The sequence below is a fragment of the Oncorhynchus keta genome, chromosome 2 (assembly GCF_023373465.1).
Source record: "Oncorhynchus keta strain PuntledgeMale-10-30-2019 chromosome 2, Oket_V2, whole genome shotgun sequence".
NCBI classification, from domain to species: Eukaryota; Metazoa; Chordata; class Actinopteri; order Salmoniformes; family Salmonidae; genus Oncorhynchus; species Oncorhynchus keta.
This window is the reverse complement of record NC_068422.1, coordinates 7857240-7874566: the sequence shown is the minus strand read 5'-3', so window position 1 is coordinate 7874566 and position 17327 is coordinate 7857240. Positions and strand designations below refer to the sequence as shown.

General features: G+C 45.5%; 1 long non-coding RNA gene across 1 annotated transcript; it reads right to left on the bottom strand.

The window, feature by feature from the left end:
* Window positions 1-29: 29 nt before the first annotated feature.
* On the bottom strand, window positions 30-16068 carry LOC127909499 (uncharacterized). Its single transcript, XR_008071551.1, has 4 exons — window positions 15669-16068; window positions 12731-12858; window positions 5559-5686; window positions 30-4150 (listed from the first exon to the last, which is right to left on the bottom strand). It is a non-coding gene; the product is annotated as an uncharacterized LOC127909499 (long non-coding RNA).
* Window positions 16069-17327: the final 1259 nt, after the last annotated feature.

Genomic DNA, 17327 nt, shown 5'->3' with positions numbered 1-17327 from the left:
GTATTTTACAGTTATAAAGGAAGGTGAAATCTTAGTTAGTCGTTCTATAAATTGAATATAATATATTTACAAAAATTAGAAGTCATTACAAGCCTTATTCATGCCGTTTAGTTGAATAGGAAAGACATGAGTACCTGAGTTTGGGTCCTAAAATATGACCACACCTCCGCTTGTTTAAAACAGTTTTTTACAAGGTGAGATTTGAACCTTTCTTGGTTTTTGCTTTGCTTGTGTTTCAGATTATTTTGTTCCCATTAGATAATGACATGGTAAATAATTTGAGACATTTTGAAGTGACTTTTATTGTAAATAAGAATATATGTTTCTAAACACTAATACATTCATGTGGATGCTACCATGATTAGGGATAGTCCTGAATGAATCGTGAATAATGATGAGTGAGAAGGTTAGATGCACAAATGTCATACCCCTGCAAAAATGCTAATATATATGCTGATGTCGGATGACAGCAGTTTGTGAATTGACTTTAAGAATAATTTCAGCAGCCATGTCAAGTGTATTGTTGTATGCCATGAGGCTGAGTAGTGGCGTGGACACGGTGTTCAAGTGCAAATCAGTTCACTGCCCAAGTTCCATGTTATTTGTAACCTCATGTAAATGTAACCTATCAAATAGTGATGTCCTTTGGTGCTTGTGTTCCTATCTACTTGTACACAGTATTATGCCCATGTGGCAGCGGTCTGTGTTCCAGTTGCAGAGAAAGACAGTCCAGAATGAATTTCAACCCTTCCTGAAACACTATGGTAAGGCGAAGATTAAGTCACCTCTTTAAAAACAGCAGAACCTGAAGTTTGGGATTATACCTTTAATGATTGACCAGTAGCAACAACGTAATGCATTCCAAATGAACAGATAAATGTTCATTGTAATTTCTTCACATTTTTTTTTCATTTAAAGCATCATTACATGCATAGGTGTGTCACAAATGACATTCATGCAGCAGTCTGCAGTGATCATCATTTACATAACATTTGAATCATTTAGCAGACACTTGCATCTAGAACAACTTACAGCACATTGGTAGGTGTCTAAACTCTCTCACTCTCTCATTCTGAAAAGCAGGGTGGGTCTACAATGATCCCATGCTGTTTATGTGCAACATGTAGTCCTTCCCAGCTGGCTTCGTTTTACCCATGATAACGGCTTCCTCTACTAGCCCAGGGAGAGAGTATGATAGCAGTACACAGTACCGACTCATCAACTAGGGGCCCCATTTAGCACCTTATTCCCTACATAGTGCACTACTTTTGACCGTAGCCAAGCTGAGGAATAGGGTGCCATTTGGGACACAGTAACTGTCATGAGGATTTAGTTTAAAACTTAACTCAGTTGAAATATGATTCTGCACTGAAACATATGAAGCATGAATTGCATAAAGGATATTTCTGGGAACAGTTTGGAGCCTGTAACGGTGTAAGGATAAGGGTAAAACATCTCTCCATTTCAGATCACAGTGACTAACAAACAGAGCCTGTAACGGTGTAAGGATAAGGGTAAAACATCTCTCCATTTCAGATCACAGTGACTAACAAACAGAGCCTGTAACGGTGTAAGGATAAGGGTAAAACATCTCTCCATTTCAGATCACAGTGACTAACAAACAGAGCATGTAACGGTGTAAGGATAAGGGTAAAACATCTCTCCATTTCAGATCACAGTGACTAACAAACAGAGCCTGTAACGGTGTAAGGATAAGGGTAAAACATCTCTCCATTTCAGATCACAGTGACTAACAAACAGAGCCTGTAACGGTGTAAGGATAAGGGTAAAACATCTCTCCATTTCAGATCACAGTGACTAACAAACAGAGCTATGACACATTCAGAGGCAGACGGTTCATAATGATTGACCTTCCAGGTATTTGTATTTATTATGGATCCCCTTTTAGTTCCGGCCAGGGCAGCAGCTCCTCTTCCTGCAGCTACTCTTCCTGGGGTCCAGCAAAATGAAGGCAGTTATACAATTTTTAAAACATTACAATATATTCATAACAGATTTCACAATACACTAAGTGTGTGCCCCCAGGCCCCTACAGCAGTACCACATAGCTCCATCACAAAATCCATGTGTACGTGTGTGTATAGTGCGTATGTTATCGTGTGTGTATAGTGCGTATGTTATCGTGTGTGTATAGTGCGTATGTTATCGTGTGTGTATAGTGCGTATGTTATCGTGTGTGTATAGTGCGTATGTTATCGTGTGTGTATAGTGCGTATGTTATCGTGTGTGTATAGTGCGTATGTTATCGTGTGTGTATAGTGCGTATGTTATCGTGTGTGTATAGTGCGTATGTTATCGTGTGTGTATAGTGCGTATGTTATCGTGTGTGTATAGTGCGTATGTTATCGTGTGTGTATAGTGCGTATGTTATCGTGTGTGTATAGTGCGTATGTTATCGTGTGTGTATAGTGCGTATGTTTGTGTTGCTTCACAGTTTCCGCTGTTCCATAAGGTGTAGTTTTATGTTTAAAAAATATATATCTGATTCTACTGCTTGCATTAGTTGTCTTGATGTGGAATAGAGTTCCATGTAGTGATGACTCTATGTAGTACTGTGAGCCTCCCATAGTCAGTTCTAGACTTGGGGACAGTGAAGAGGCCTCTGGTGGTATGTCTTGTGGGGTATGCATCGGTGTCTGAGCTGTGTGCTAGTCGTTTAAACAGACAGCTCGGTGCATTCAACATGTCAATACCTCTTACAAACACAAGTAGTGATGAAGTCATCCTCTCCTCCACTTTGATCAAGGAGAGATTGACATGCATATTGTTAATGGTTGCTGTGTACATCCAAGGGCCAACCGTTCTGCCCTGTTCTGAGCCAGTTGCAATTTTCCTAAGTCACTTTGTGGCACCTGACCACACGACTGAACAGTAGTCCAGGTGCGACTAAACTAGGGCCTGTAGGACCTGCCTTGTTGATAGTGCTGTTAAGGTAGAGCAGTGCTTTATGGACAGACTTCTGCCCATCTTAGCTACTACTGCATCAGTATGTTTTGACCATGACAGTTTACAATCCAGGGTTACTCCAAGCAGTTTAGTCACCTCGACTTGCACAGTATTTATTACAATATTTAGTTGAGGTTTAGGGTTTTGTGAATGAATTCTCCCAAATACAATGCTTTTAGTTTGTAAAATGTAGGACCAACGTATTCCTTGCCACCCATTCTGAAACTGCAGCTCCTTGAGTGTTGCCACCATTTCAATCACTGTAGTTGCTGATGTGTATAGTGGAGTCATCCGCATGCAGACATATTTAGCTTTGAATAAAGCCAGTGGCATGTTGTTAGTAAATATTGAAAGAGGCCAACACAATTGGCTAGGGGAATTCCTGATTCTACCTGGATTATGTTGGAGAGGCTTCCATTAAATAACCTCTGTTCTGTTAGACAGGTAACTCTTTATCCACAACATAGCAGCCATAACACAATTTTCCAGCAGCAGACTATGACCGATAATGTCAAAAGCCGCACTGAAGTCTAACAAAACAGACCAACATCTTTTTATCAATTTCGCTCAGCCAATCAGTCATTTGTGTAAGTGTTGTGCTTGTTGAATGTCCTTCCCTAGAAGCGTGCTGAAAGTCAGTTGTCAATTTGTTTACTGTAAAATAGCATTGTAACTGGTCAAACCATTTTTTCTAAAACTACTAAGGGTTGGTAACAGGCTGATTTGTTGGCTATGACCCAATAAAGGGGGTCTTTACTATTTAGGTAGCGGTATGAATTCGGTAATGGGAGAGTATTGCGTCTAAACCATGTAAATAGTGGCTGCATCGAAATTGGCACTACCTTTGACCAAGGTGCCAAATGGCACCCTATTCCCTTTATAGTGCACTGCTTTTGATCAGAGCCCTATGGGCTCGAGTCAAAAGTAAGGCATTATAGTAGTGACATTTCAGACTCACTCAGTGACAGTATTGAATATTTGTTTATTTATTCCGCCTACTGCGCTTGATTTCAGAAAAAAGAAAGCCCTACCAGCCTGAGACTCAATAGCTCAACCTGGTGGCCCAGCAGGGAGTAATGTACTGTTACTACTAGTAGAGACTCACTACAGTAGATCAACCTGGTGGCCCAGCAGGGAGTAATGTACTGTTACTACTAGTAGAGACTCACTACAGTAGATCAACCTGGTGGCCCAGCAGGGAGTAATGTACTGTTACTACTAGTAGAGACTCACTACAGTAGCTCAACCTGGTGGCCCAGCAGGGAGTAGTCTACTGTTACTACTAGTAGAGACTCACTACAGTAGATCAACCTGGTGGCCCAGCAGGGAGTAGTCTACTGTTACTACTAGTAGAGACTCACTACAGTAGATCAACCTGGTGACCCAGCAGGGAGTAGTCTACTGTTACTACTAGTAGAGACTCACTACAGTAGATCAACCTGGTGACCCAGCAGGGAGTAGTCTACTGTTACTACTAGTAGAGACCTAATACAGTAGATCAACCTGGTGACCCAGCAGGGAGTAGTCTACTGTTACTACTAGTAGAGACTCACTACAGTAGATCAACCTGGTGACCCAGCAGGGAGTAATGTACTGTTACTACTAGTAGAGACTCTCTACAGTAGATCAACCTGGTGGCCCAGCAGGGAGTAGTGTACTGTTACTACTAGTAGAGACTCACTACAGTAGATCAACCTGGTGACCCAGCAGGGAGTAGTGTACTGTTACTACTAGTAGAGACTCACTACAGTAGATCAACCTGGTGACCCAGCAGGGAGTAGTCTACTGTTACTACTAGTAGAGACTCTCTACAGTAGATCAACCTGGTGGCCCAGCAGGGAGTAGTGTACTGTTACTACTAGTAGAGACTCACTACAGTAGATCAACCTGGTGGCCCAGCAGGGAGTAGTCTACTGTTACTACTAGTAGAGACTCACTACAGTAGATCAACCTGGTGGCCCAGCAGGGAGTAGTCTACTGTTACTACTAGTAGAGACTCACTACAGTAGATCAACCTGGTGACCCAGCAGGGAGTAGTCTACTGTTACTACTAGTAGAGACTCACTACAGTAGATCAACCTGGTGACCCAGCAGGGAGTAATGTACTGTTACTACTAGTAGAGACTCACTACAGTAGATCAACCTGGTGACCCAGCAGGGAGTAGTCTACTGTTACTACTAGTAGAGACTCTCTACAGTAGATCAACCTGGTGGCCCAGCAGGGAGTAGTCTACTGTTACTACTAGTAGAGACTCACTACAGTAGATCAACCTGGTGACCCAGCAGGGAGTAGTCTACTGTTACTACTAGTAGAGACTCACTACAGTAGATCAACCTGGTGGCCCAGCAGGGAGTAGTCTACTGTTACTACTAGTAGAGACCTAATACAGTAGATCAACCTGGTGACCCAGCAGGGAGTAGTGTACTGTTACTACTAGTAGAGACTCACTACAGTAGATCAACCTGCTGGCCCAGCAGGGAGTAGTCTACTGTTACTACTAGTAGAGACTCACTACAGTAGATCAACCTGGTGGCCCAGAAGGGAGTAGTCTACTGTTACTACTAGTAGAGACTCACTACAGTAGATCAACCTGGTGGCCCAGCAGGGAGTAATGTACTGTTACTACTAGTAGAGACTCACTACAGTAGATCAACCTGGTGGCCCAGCAGGGAGTAATGTACTGTTACTACTAGTAGAGACTCACTACAGTAGATCAACCTGGTGGCCCAGCAGGGAGTAGTAGTCTACTGTTACTACTAGTAGAGATTCACTACAGTAGATCAACCTGGTGGCCCAGCAGGGAGTAGTCTACTGTTACTACTAGTAGAGATTCACTACAGTAGATCAACCTGGTGGCCCAGCAGGGAGTATTCTACTGTTACTACTAGTAGAGACCTAATACAGTAGATCAACCTGGTGGCCCAGCAGGGAGTAGTCTACTGTTACTACTAGTAGAGACCTAATACAGTAGATCAACCTGGTGGCCCAGCAGGGAGTAGTCTACTGTTACTACTAGTAGAGACCTAATACAGTAGATCAACCTGGTGGCCCAGCAGGGAGTAGTCTACTGTTACTACTAGTAGAGACCTAATACAGTAGATCAACCTGGTGGCCCAGCAGGGAGTAGTCTACTGTTACTACTAGTAGAGACTCAATACAGTAGATCAACCTGGTGACCCAGCAGGGAGTAGTCGACTGTTACTACTGGTAGAGACTCAATACAGTAGATCAACCTGGTGGCCCAGCAGGGGAGTAGTCTACTGTTACTACTAGTAGAGACCTAATACAGTAGATCAACCTGGTGGCCCAGCAGGGAGTATTCTACTGTTACTACTAGTAGAGACCTAATACAGTAGATCAACCTGGTGGCCCAGCAGGGAGTAGTCTACTGTTACTACTAGTAGAGACCTAATACAGTAGATCAACCTGGTGGCCCAGCAGGGAGTATTCTACTGTTACTACTAGTAGAGACCTAATACAGTAGATCAACCTGGTGACCCAGCAGGGAGTAGTCTACTGTTACTACTAGTAGAGACTCACTACAGTAGATCAACCTGGTGGCCCAGCAGGGAGTAGTCTACTGTTACTACTAGTAGAGACTCACTACAGTAGATCAACCTGGTGGCCCAGCAGGGAGTAGTCTACTGTTACGACTAGTAGAGACTCACTACAGTAGATCAACCTGGTGGCCCAGCAGGGAGTAGTCTACTGTTACTACTAGTAGAGACCTAATACAGTAGATCAACCTGGTGGCCCAGCAGGGTGTAGTCTAATGTTACTACTAGTAGAGACTCACTACTACAGTAGATCAACCTGGTGGCCCAGCAGGAGTAGTCTACTGTTACTACTAGTAGAGACCTAATACAGTAGATCAACCTGGTGGCCCAGCAGGGAGTAGTCTACTGTTACTACTAGTAGAGACTCACTACAGTAGATCAACCTGGTGGCCCAGCAGGGAGTAGTCTACTGTTACTACTAGTAGAGACCTAATACAGTAGATCAACCTGGTGGCCCAGCAGGGAGTAGTCTACTGTTACTACTAGTAGAGACCTAATACAGTAGATCAACCTGGTGACCCAGCAGGGAGTAGTCTACTGTTACTACTAGTAGAGACCTAATACAGTAGATCAACCTGGTGGCCCAGCAGGGAGTAGTGTACTGTTACTACTAGTAGAGACCTAATACAGTAGATCAACCTGGTGGCCCAGCAGGGAGTAGCCTACTGTTACTACTAGTAGAGATTCACTACAGTAGATCAACCTGGTGGCCCAGCAGGGAGTAGCCTACTGTTACTACTAGTAGAGATTCACTACAGTAGATCAACCTGGTGGCCCAGCAGGGAGTAGTCTACTGTTACTACTAGTAGAGACTCACTACAGTAGATCAACCTGGTGGCCCAGCAGGGAGTAGTCTACTGTTACTACTAGTAGAGACTCAATACAGTAGATCAACCTGGTGACCCAGCAGGGAGTAGTGTACTGTTACTACTAGTAGAGACCTAATACAGTAGATCAACCTGGTGACCCAGCAGGGAGTAGCCTACTGTTACTACTAGTAGAGATTCACTACAGTAGATCAACCTGGTGGCCCAGCAGGGAGTAGTCTACTGTTACTACTAGTAGAGAGACTCACTACAGTAGATCAACCTGGTGGCCCAGCAGGGAGTAGTCTACTGTTACTACTAGTAGAGACTCAATACATTAGATCAACCTGGTGACCCAGCAGGGAGTAGTGTACTGTAACTACTAGTAGAGATTCACTACAGTAGATCAACCTGGTGGCCCAGCAGGGAGTAGTCTACTGTTACTACTAGTAGAGACCTAATACAGTAGATCAACCTGGTGGCCCAGCAGGGAGTAGCCTACTGTTACTACTAGTAGAGACTCACTACAGTAGATCAACCTGGTGACCCAGCAGGGAGTAGTCTACTGTTACTACTAGTAGAGACTCACTACAGTAGATCAACCTGGTGGCCCAGCAGGGAGTAGTCTACTGTTACTACTAGTAGAGATTCACTACAGTAGATCAACCTGGTGGCCCAGCAGGGAGTAGTCTACTGTTACTACTAGTAGAGACTCAATACAGTAGATCAACCTGGTGACCCAGCAGGGAGTAGTCTACTGTTACTACTAGTAGAGACTCAATACAGTAGATCAACCTGGTGGCCCAGCAGGGAGTAGTCTACTGTTACTACTAGTAGAGACCTAATACAGTAGATCAACCTGGTGGCCCAGCAGGGAGTAGTCTACTGTTACTACTAGTAGAGACCTAATACAGTAGATCAACCTGGTGGCCCAGCAGGGAGTAGTGTACTGTTACTACTAGTAGAGACCTAATACAGTAGATCAACCTGGTGGCCCAGCAGGGAGTAGTGTACTGTTACTACTAGTAGAGACCTAATACAGTAGATCAACCTGGTGGCCCAGCAGGGAGTAGTGTACTGTTACTACTAGTAGAGACCTAATACAGTAGATCAACCTGGTGGCCCAGCAGGGAGTAGTCTACTGTTACTACTAGTAGAGACCTAATACAGTAGATCAACCTGGTGGCCCAGCAGGGAGTAGTCTACTGTTACTACTAGTAGAGACTCACTACAGTAGATCAACCTGGTGGCCCAGCAGGGAGTAGTCTACTGTTACTACTAGTAGAGATTCACTACAGTAGATCAACCTGGTGGCCCAGCAGGAGTAGTCTACTGTTACTACTAGTAGAGACTCAATACAGTAGATCAACCTGGTGACCCAGCAGGGAGTAGTCTACTGTTACTACTAGTAGAGACTCAATACAGTAGATCAACCTGGTGGCCCAGCAGGGAGTAGTCTACTGTTACTACTAGTAGAGACCTAATACAGTAGATCAACCTGGTGGCCCAGCAGGGAGTAGTCTACTGTTACTACTAGTAGAGACCTAATACAGTAGATCAACCTGGTGGCCCAGCAGGGAGTAGTGTACTGTTACTACTAGTAGAGACCTAATACAGTAGATCAACCTGGTGGCCCAGCAGGGAGTAGTGTACTGTTACTACTAGTAGAGACCTAATACAGTAGATCAACCTGGTGGCCCAGCAGGGAGTAGTCTACTGTTACTACTAGTAGAGACCTAATACAGTAGATCAACCTGGTGGCCCAGCAGGGAGTAGTCTACTGTTACTACTAGTAGAGATTCACTACAGTAGATCAACCTGGTGGCCCAGCAGGGAGTAGTCTACTGTTACTACTAGTAGAGACTCAATACAGTAGATCAACCTGGTGGCCCAGCAGGGAGTAGTGTACTGTAACTACTAGTAGAGATTCACTACAGTAGATCAACCTGGTGGCCCAGCAGGGAGTAGTCTACTGTTACTACTAGTAGAGACTCAATACAGTAGATCAACCTGGTGGCCCAGCAGGGAGTAGTCTACTGTTACTACTAGTAGAGACTCACTACAGTAGATCAACCTGGTGGCCCAGCAGGAGTAGTCTACTGTTACTACTAGTAGAGACCTAATACAGTAGATCAACCTGGTGGCCCAGCAGGAGTAGCCTACTGTTACTACTAGTAGAGATTCACTACAGTAGATCAACCTGGTGGCCCAGCAGGGAGTAGTCTACTGTTACTACTAGTAGAGACCTAATACAGTAGATCAACCTGGTGGCCCAGCAGGGAGTAGTCTACTGTTACTACTAGTAGAGACTCACTACAGTAGATCAACCTGGTGGCCCAGCAGGAGTAGTCTACTGTTACTACTAGTAGAGACTCAATACAGTAGATCAACCTGGTGGCCCAGCAGGGAGTAGTGTACTGTTACTACTAGTAGAGACTCACTACAGTAGATCAACCTGGTGGCCCAGCAGGGAGTAGTCTACTGTTACTACTAGTAGAGACTCACTACAGTAGATCAACCTGGTGGCCCAGCAGGGAGTAGTCTACTGTTACTACTAGTAGAGACTCACTACAGTAGATCAACCTGGTGACCCAGCAGGGAGTAATGTACTGTTACTACTAGTAGAGACTCACTACAGTAGATCAACCTGGTGACCCAGCAGGGAGTAGTCTACTGTTACTACTAGTAGAGACTCTCTACAGTAGATCAACCTGGTGGCCCAGCAGGGAGTAGTCTACTGTTACTACTAGTAGAGACTCACTACAGTAGATCAACATGGTGGCCCAGCAGGAGTATTCTACTGTTACTACTAGTAGAGATTCACTACAGTAGATCAACCTGGTGGCCCAGCAGGGAAGTAGTCTACTGTTACTACTAGTAGAGACCTAATACAGTAGATCAACCTGGTGACCCAGCAGGGAGTAGTCTACTGTTACTACTAGTAGAGACTCACTACAGTAGATCAACCTGGTGGCCCAGCAGGGAGTAGTCTACTGTTACTACTAGTAGAGACTCACTACAGTAGATCAACCTGGTGACCCAGCAGGGAGTAGTCTACTGTTACGACTAGTAGAGACTCACTACAGTAGATCAACCTGGTGGCCCAGCAGGGAGTAGTCTACTGTTACTACTAGTAGAGACTCACTACAGTAGATCAACCTGGTGACCCAGCAGGGAGTAGTCTACTGTTACTACTAGTAGAGACTCACTACAGTAGATCAACCTGGTGGCCCAGCAGGGAGTAGTCTACTGTTACTACTAGTAGAGACTCACTACAGTAGATCAACCTGGTGGCCCAGCAGGGAGTAGTCTACTGTTACTACTAGTAGAGACTCACTACAGTAGATCAACCTGGTGGCCCAGCAGGGAGTAGTCTACTGTTACTACTAGTAGAGACTCAATACAGTAGATCAACCTGGTGACCCAGCAGGGAGTAGTCTACTGTTACTACTAGTAGAGACTCAATACAGTAGATCAACCTGGTGGCCCAGCAGGGAGTAGTCTACTGTTACTACTAGTAGAGACCTAATACAGTAGATCAACCTGGTGGCCCAGCAGGGAGTAGTCTACTGTTACTACTAGTAGAGACCTAATACAGTAGATCAACCTGGTGGCCCAGCAGGGAGTAGTGTACTGTTACTACTAGTAGAGACCTAATACAGTAGATCAACCTGGTGGCCCAGCAGGAGTAGTGTACTGTTACTACTAGTAGAGACCTAATACAGTAGATCAACCTGGTGGCCCAGCAGGGGAGTAGTCTACTGTTACTACTAGTAGAGACCTAATACAGTAGATCAACCTGGTGGCCCAGCAGGGAGTAGTCTACTGTTACTACTAGTAGAGATTCACTACAGTAGATCAACCTGGTGGCCCAGCAGGGAGTAGTCTACTGTTACTACTAGTAGAGACTCAATACAGTAGATCAACCTGGTGGCCCAGCAGGGAGTAGTGTACTGTAACTACTAGTAGAGATTCACTACAGTAGATCAACCTGGTGGCCCAGCAGGGAGTAGTCTACTGTTACTACTAGTAGAGACTCAATACAGTAGATCAACCTGGTGGCCCAGCAGGGAGTAGTCTACTGTTACTACTAGTAGAGACTCACTACAGTAGATCAACCTGGTGGCCCAGCAGGGAGTAGTCTACTGTTACTACTAGTAGAGACCTAATACAGTAGATCAACCTGGTGGCCCAGCAGGGAGTAGCCTACTGTTACTACTAGTAGAGATTCACTACAGTAGATCAACCTGGTGGCCCAGCAGGGAGTAGTCTACTGTTACTACTAGTAGAGACCTAATACAGTAGATCAACCTGGTGGCCCAGCAGGGAGTAGTCTACTGTTACTACTAGTAGAGACTCACTACAGTAGATCAACCTGGTGGCCCAGCAGGGAGTAGTCTACTGTTACTACTAGTAGAGACTCAATACAGTAGATCAACCTGGTGGCCCAGCAGGGAGTAGTGTACTGTAACTACTAGTAGAGATTCACTACAGTAGATCAACCTGGTGGCCCAGCAGGGAGTAGTGTACTGTTACTACTAGTAGAGACTCACTACAGTAGATCAACCTGGTGGCCCAGCAGGGAGTAGTCTACTGTTACTACTAGTAGAGAGACTCACTACAGTAGATCAACCTGGTGACCCAGCAGGGAGTAATGTACTGTTACTACTAGTAGAGACTCACTACAGTAGATCAACCTGGTGACCCAGCAGGAGTAGTCTACTGTTACTACTAGTAGAGACTCTCTACAGTAGATCAACCTGGTGGCCCAGCAGGGAGTAGTCTACTGTTACTACTAGTAGAGACTCACTACAGTAGATCAACATGGTGGCCCAGCAGGGAGTATTCTACTGTTACTACTAGTAGAGATTCACTACAGTAGATCAACCTGGTGGCCCAGCAGGGAGTAGTCTACTGTTACTACTAGTAGAGACCTAATACAGTAGATCAACCTGGTGACCCAGCAGGGAGTAGTCTACTGTTACTACTAGTAGAGACTCACTACAGTAGATCAACCTGGTGGCCCAGCAGGAGTAGTCTACTGTTACTACTAGTAGAGACTCACTACAGTAGATCAACCTGGTGACCCAGCAGGGAGTAGTCTACTGTTACGACTAGTAGAGACTCACTACAGTAGATCAACCTGGTGGCCCAGCAGGGAGTAGTCTACTGTTACTACTAGTAGAGACTCACTACAGTAGATCAACCTGGTGACCCAGCAGGGAGTAGTGTACTGTTACTACTAGTAGAGACTCACTACAGTAGATCAACCTGCTGGCCCAGCAGGGAGTAGTCTACTGTTACTACTAGTAGAGACTCACTACAGTAGATCAACCTGGTGGCCCAGAAGGGAGTAGTCTACTGTTACTACTAGTAGAGACTCACTACAGTAGATCAACCTGGTGGCCCAGCAGGGAGTAATGTACTGTTACTACTAGTAGAGACTCACTACAGTAGATCAACCTGGTGGCCCAGCAGGGAGTAATGTACTGTTACTACTAGTAGAGACTCACTACAGTAGATCAACCTGGTGGCCCAGCAGGGAGTAGTCTACTGTTACTACTAGTAGAGACTCACTACAGTAGATCAACCTGGTGGCCCAGCAGGGAGTAGTCTACTGTTACTACTAGTAGAGACTCAATACAGTAGATCAACCTGGTGGCCCAGCAGGGAGTAGTCTACTGTTACTACTAGTAGAGACCTAATACAGTAGATCAACCTGGTGGCCCAGCAGGGAGTAGTCTACTGTTACTACTAGTAGAGACCTAATACAGTAGATCAACCTGGTGGCCCAGCAGGGAGTAGTCTACTGTTACTACTAGTAGAGACCTAATACAGTAGATCAACCTGGTGGCCCAGCAGGAGTAGTGTACTGTTACTACTAGTAGAGACCTAATACAGTAGATCAACCTGGTGGCCCAGCAGGAGTAGTCTACTGTTACTACTACTAGAGACCTAATACAGTAGATCAACCTGGTGGCCCAGCAGGAGTAGTCTACTGTTACTACTAGTAGAGACCTAATACAGTAGATCAACCTGGTGGCCCAGCAGGGAGTAGTCTACTGTTACTACTAGTAGAGACCTAATACAGTAGATCAACCTGGTGGCCCAGCAGGGAGTAGTCTACTGTTACTACTAGTAGAGACCTAATACAGTAGATCAACCTGGTGGCCCAGCAGGGAGTAGTCTACTGTTACTACTAGTAGAGACCTAATACAGTAGATCAAGCTGGTGACCCAGCAGGGAGTAGCCTACTGTTACTACTAGTAGAGACTCACTACAGTAGATCAACCTGGTGGCCCAGCAGGGAGTAGTCTACTGTTACTACTAGTAGAGACTCACTACAGTAGATCAACCTGGTGGCCCAGCAGGGAGTAGTCTACTGTTACTACTAGTAGAGACTCACTACAGTAGATCAACCTGGTGGCCCAGCAGGGAGTAGTCTACTGTTACTACTAGTAGAGACTCACTACAGTAGATCAACCTGGTGGCCCAGAAGGGAGTAGTCTACTGTTACTACTAGTAGAGACTCACTACAGTAGATCAACCTGGTGGCCCAGCAGGAGTAGTCTACTGTTACTACTAGTAGAGACTCACTACAGTAGATCAACCTGGTGGCCCAGAAGGAGTAGTCTACTGTTACTACTAGTAGAGACTCACTACAGTAGATCAACCTGGTGGCCCAGCAGGGAGTAGTCTACTGTTACTACTAGTAGAGACTCACTACAGTAGATCAACCTGGTGGCCCAGCAGGGAGTAATGTACTGTTACTACTAGTAGAGATTCACTACAGTAGATCAACCTGGTGGCCCAGCAGGGAGTAGTGTACTGTTACTACTAGTAGAGACCTAATACAGTAGATCAACCTGGTGGCCCAGCAGGGAGTAGTCTACTGTTACTACTAGTAGAGATTCACTACAGTAGATCAACCTGGTGGCCCAGCAGGGAGTAGTCTACTGTTACTACTAGTAGAGACTCAATACAGTAGATCAACCTGGTGGCCCAGCAGGGAGTAGTGTACTGTAACTACTAGTAGAGATTCACTACAGTAGATCAACCTGGTGGCCCAGCAGGGAGTAGTCTACTGTTACTACTAGTAGAGACTCAATACAGTAGATCAACCTGGTGGCCCAGCAGGGAGTAGTCTACTGTTACTACTAGTAGAGACTCACTACAGTAGATCAACCTGGTGGCCCAGCAGGGAGTAGTCTACTGTTACTACTAGTAGAGACCTAATACAGTAGATCAACCTGGTGGCCCAGCAGGGAGTAGCCTACTGTTACTACTAGTAGAGATTCACTACAGTAGATCAACCTGGTGGCCCAGCAGGGAGTAGTCTACTGTTACTACTAGTAGAGACCTAATACAGTAGATCAACCTGGTGGCCCAGCAGGGAGTAGTCTACTGTTACTACTAGTAGAGACTCACTACAGTAGATCAACCTGGTGGCCCAGCAGGGAGTAGTCTACTGTTACTACTAGTAGAGACTCAATACAGTAGATCAACCTGGTGGCCCAGCAGGGAGTAGTGTACTGTAACTACTAGTAGAGATTCACTACAGTAGATCAACCTGGTGGCCCAGCAGGGAGTAGTGTACTGTTACTACTAGTAGAGACTCACTACAGTAGATCAACCTGGTGGCCCAGCAGGGAGTAGTCTACTGTTACTACTAGTAGAGACTCACTACAGTAGATCAACCTGGTGACCCAGCAGGGAGTAATGTACTGTTACTACTAGTAGAGACTCACTACAGTAGATCAACCTGGTGACCCAGCAGGGAGTAGTCTACTGTTACTACTAGTAGAGACTCTCTACAGTAGATCAACCTGGTGGCCCAGCAGGGAGTAGTCTACTGTTACTACTAGTAGAGACTCACTACAGTAGATCAACATGGTGGCCCAGCAGGAGTATTCTACTGTTACTACTAGTAGAGATTCACTACAGTAGATCAACCTGGTGGCCCAGCAGGGAGTATTCTACTGTTACTACTAGTAGAGACCTAATACAGTAGATCAACCTGGTGACCCAGCAGGGAGTAGTCTACTGTTACTACTAGTAGAGACTCACTACAGTAGATCAACCTGGTGGCCCAGCAGGGAGTAGTCTACTGTTACTACTAGTAGAGACTCACTACAGTAGATCAACCTGGTGACCCAGCAGGGAGTAGTCTACTGTTACTACTAGTAGAGACTCACTACAGTAGATCAACCTGGTGGCCCAGCAGGGAGTAGTCTACTGTTACTACTAGTAGAGACTCACTACAGTAGATCAACCTGGTGACCCAGCAGGGAGTAGTCTACTGTTACTACTAGTAGAGACTCACTACAGTAGATCAACCTGGTGGCCCAGCAGGGAGTAATGTACTGTTACTACTAGTAGAGACTCACTACAGTAGATCAACCTGGTGGCCCAGCAGGGAGTAATGTACTGTTACTACTAGTAGAGACTCACTACAGTAGATCAACCTGGTGGCCCAGCAGGGAGTAGTCTACTGTTACTACTAGTAGAGACTCACTACAGTAGATCAACCTGGTGGCCCAGCAGGGAGTAGTCTACTGTTACTACTAGTAGAGACTCACTACAGTAGATCAACCTGGTGGCCCAGCAGGGAGTAGTCTACTGTTACTACTAGTAGAGACCTAATACAGTAGATCAACCTGGTGGCCCAGCAGGGAGTAGTCTACTGTTACTACTAGTAGAGACCTAATACAGTAGATCAACCTGGTGGCCCAGCAGGGAGTAGTCTACTGTTACTACTAGTAGAGACCTAATACAGTAGATCAACCTGGTGGCCCAGCAGGGAGTAGTGTACTGTTACTACTAGTAGAGACCTAATACAGTAGATCAACCTGGTGGCCCAGCAGGAGTAGTCTACTGTTACTACTACTAGAGACCTAATACAGTAGATCAACCTGGTGGCCCAGCAGGGAGTAGTCTACTGTTACTACTAGTAGAGACCTAATACAGTAGATCAACCTGGTGGCCCAGCAGGAGTAGTCTACTGTTACTACTAGTAGAGACCTAATACAGTAGATCAACCTGGTGGCCCAGCAGGGAGTAGTCTACTGTTACTACTAGTAGAGACCTAATACAGTAGATCAACCTGGTGGCCCAGCAGGGAGTAGTCTACTGTTACTACTAGTAGAGACCTAATACAGTAGATCAACCTGGTGACCCAGCAGGGAGTAGCCTACTGTTACTACTAGTAGAGACTCACTACAGTAGATCAACCTGGTGGCCCAGCAGGGAGTAGTCTACTGTTACTACTAGTAGAGACTCACTACAGTAGATCAACCTGGTGGCCCAGCAGGGAGTAGTCTACTGTTACTACTAGTAGAGACTCACTACAGTAGATCAACCTGGTGGCCCAGCAGGGAGTAGTCTACTGTTACTACTAGTAGAGACTCACTACAGTAGATCAACCTGGTGGCCCAGCAGGGAGTAGTCTACTGTTACTACTAGTAGAGACTCACTACAGTAGATCAACCTGGTGGCCCAGCAGGAGTAGTCTACTGTTACTACTAGTAGAGACTCACTACAGTAGATCAACCTGGTGGCCCAGAAGGGAGTAGTCTACTGTTACTACTAGTAGAGACTCACTACAGTAGATCAACCTGGTGGCCCAGCAGGGAGTAGTCTACTGTTACTACTAGTAGAGACTCACTACAGTAGATCAACCTGGTGGCCCAGCAGGGAGTAATGTACTGTTACTACTAGTAGAGATTCACTACAGTAGATCAACCTGGTGGCCCAGCAGGGAGTAGTGTACTGTTACTACTAGTAGAGACCTAATACAGTAGATCAACCTGGTGACCCAGCAGGGAGTAGTCTACTGTTACTACTAGTAGAGACCTAATACAGTAGATCAACCTGGTGACCCAGCAGGGAGTAGTCTACTGTTACTACTAGTAGAGACCTAATACAGTAGATCAACCTGGTGACCCAGCAGGGAGTAGTCTACTGTTACTACTAGTAGAGATTCACTACTGTAGATCA